This window comes from Odontomachus brunneus, unplaced genomic scaffold (assembly GCF_010583005.1).
Source record: "Odontomachus brunneus isolate Ranch 3 - 2012 unplaced genomic scaffold, Obru_v1 Obru_scaffold_153, whole genome shotgun sequence".
Lineage (NCBI taxonomy): Eukaryota > Metazoa > Arthropoda > Insecta > Hymenoptera > Formicidae > Odontomachus > Odontomachus brunneus.
This window is the reverse complement of record NW_022639603.1, coordinates 121,625-124,285: the sequence shown is the minus strand read 5'-3', so window position 1 is coordinate 124,285 and position 2,661 is coordinate 121,625. Positions and strand designations below refer to the sequence as shown.

General features: G+C 48.8%; 1 protein-coding gene across 1 annotated transcript in view; it reads left to right on the top strand.

The window, feature by feature from the left end:
* The window catches only part of LOC116850714 (odorant receptor 43a-like), an 82,432-nt gene that overhangs the window by 78,705 nt on the left and 1,066 nt on the right, over positions 1–2,661 (top strand). The gene's annotated exons all lie outside the window — the stretch shown is intronic.

Here is a 2,661-nt window from a genome sequence, read left to right as displayed (position 1 = left end):
CCCCGCACAGGAAGTAAGGCGGGGAGAGTGGGATTCGATGGAGATTTAATTTTGGCTTGACACCGTTTATCACAAAAAAAAAAAATTTAATCTCTTTATTCAGGCTCGCGCTGACGGTAGCAGTTTACGATAGTGCCACGGTAGCGGTACGACAATCGATACAATGAACGAGAAGAGAGACAAAGAAAAAAAGAAAAAAAAACGGGAAAGAAGCACAAAAAAAATAAATTATTCCCACTTGGCCCACTGCCTAGAAAAACGAAAGCTTCCTCTATATCCGATCCCTGCCAGTTCCGTCGTCCTCAGGCACCCTCGCGTGATTCCCGGCCGGGGCGCCCTTTCCTGCAGGACGAGGAGTTGTCCGGCCGCTCCTTCTCCCGGCACCGTCGGCACTCCCGCCAAGTCGTGCCCTTGGCCCCGCATCGGTAACAAAACTCGTCCGCCCGTGGCATAGGGCATCCGGAGTACCGGTGTCCCTTGCTCCCACAGTTCCAACAGGCTTCGGCTCTATGGCGGGACGTCGAACGAGCGGGGCCGCGCGGTGGCTCCTTGTGGGATGGTTCCCGAGAGTTCCCCGAGGCCGTGGCCGGGCTCCGGGATGTTCGCTCACGGCCGCGTTGGTCTCTGGCGGCAACCATCAGGTCGTCCCACAGGTCCCAGAAGCCCTCCGTCTGGGTTCCAGCCTGAGCTATTCCGCCGACTGCTCCCTCTGTTTGCGTGGACGCGTCGACCATCGGAGGGATCTCCCGGACCACCGCGCCACGGGTGGTCGTGTTCTCTTCAAGGTGGCTTTGCCACAGGTCGTGGGCTCCCTCCCAGAACCCAGGATGCTCCCTGATGATGCTCAAAAACACCGCCTTGTAGCGCCGGCGAAATCGGGTCCAGCGTCGTTCTGTCTCTGTTTCGGACATCCCTTCGGCTTCTATTTTCTTCCCTTTTCTCTACGCCAAACGAAAATCCATCTTGTTCAGAGGCGTTTCCCTTGACATTACGGGCAAAGGTCTCGACACTAAGTTGGCGAAATTCACAAACAGACGGTAAACGTTTCAATGTCCAACACACACGAAAACGACATTTCTCGACCCCGAGGATTCGGTATATCTGTACACCAGATGTAACCACAATTATAACCACCAAGTTTGTTGCTTCACGACACCAAAATACACAGGAAAACTTCATCGATAACAACAAAAAAAAAACAGAAAATTTTCGACACCAAGTAACGACAAATGTTCAACATCAAATCTCGACAAATCCCGATACCACTGAAACGAGAATGTTTGTCTTTCCCCTCTTTTTTTTTCTCTTTAGCGATATTGGACATTATTCCGCCGTTGGTTCCACGTAGGGTTTCATTTCCTTCACGTGAATCTTACCAATCGCCCGTCCGTCTAGTCGCGCGAGCTCGTACACGACCGCTGACCTTATTTTTGTTACTTTGAAAGGCCCATGGAATTTCGGGGCCAATTTAGCGGCCGTGTTGTGAGCCGCCGAGGACAGGACGTGCTGTCGCTTAAGAACTAAATCTCCCACTCGATATTCAGCAGGGCGCCTCCGCAAATTGTAATACGCTTTGGTACGCTTTCTCTAAATTCTCATTCACCCAGTCGTGTAACTTCGCTATGTTTCTTATCCTTTCAGACTATCGAGCGGGGTCTTGTTGCTTGATGTCGATCTCGTTGCTTTGTTTACTACGCAAGGAACGCGATGGCTCTAACTCGCGCCCAAGATTAAGAAACGCAGGAGATGTTCCGAGATACGAATGTTGGGCGGTATTATAAGCGAAGCGGAAGTCGTCCAGCGAGATGTGTGTCCCATTCGCGATGATCGCGGTCGAGAAATGCTACTATCATGGTCTTGAGAATTCAATTCACTCTTTCGACCGGATTCGCCTGTGGGTGATACGGCGGAACGGTAGTGTGATGTATGTTGTTCTCTTTGGCGAAATCTTCGATCGTCTTGTTGACAAACTCGGTACTATTGTCTGTCAGAAGGACTTTTGGTGTGCCCCAGCGCGATAGTACGAGATCTTCGAGAGCTGCCCGAATGAGCTTTCCGTTCGCGTTTCGCAAGGCACGGCACTCGACCCACTTTGTAAAGAGATCCTGTATCACCAAAAGGTACGAGTGTCCGGTCTTGCTACGCGGCAACGGGCCCATTATGTCAGCGACTACCACTGTCCATGGTTTCTCGATGATTCGTCGCCCCATTAGACCGACAGGGGCCTGCTGGTCTACTAATCGCTCCATATGTGCATCCGAATACATGTGTGCTCGGAACGTCGGGCAACGGGTAATACAAGAAGACAGACGTATGACGTTCTGTCTTCTTCTCTCGCTCGGGCGAATCAGCGATGGTCACGGTGTGATGCCAAACAGAAGACGCGGCCCGTACACTGTTTAATATTTGAGAGTCTAATTTAAATCAGTTTCTTGACTTCAATAATATTTAGTTACTTTTAATTATCATGTGTATCGAAATTTACTATTTTAACACAAAACATTGTGTTTAAGTTAAATTATTTAACTCCATTATCTTACTTATCTTAGTTAAATTAACGACATATTTAGTAGGAGCAATGGCAACTTATAGGAATAGTTAAAATACTCAAATAGGAATAGTTAATACTTATAGGAATAGTTAAATTACTCAAATATATTA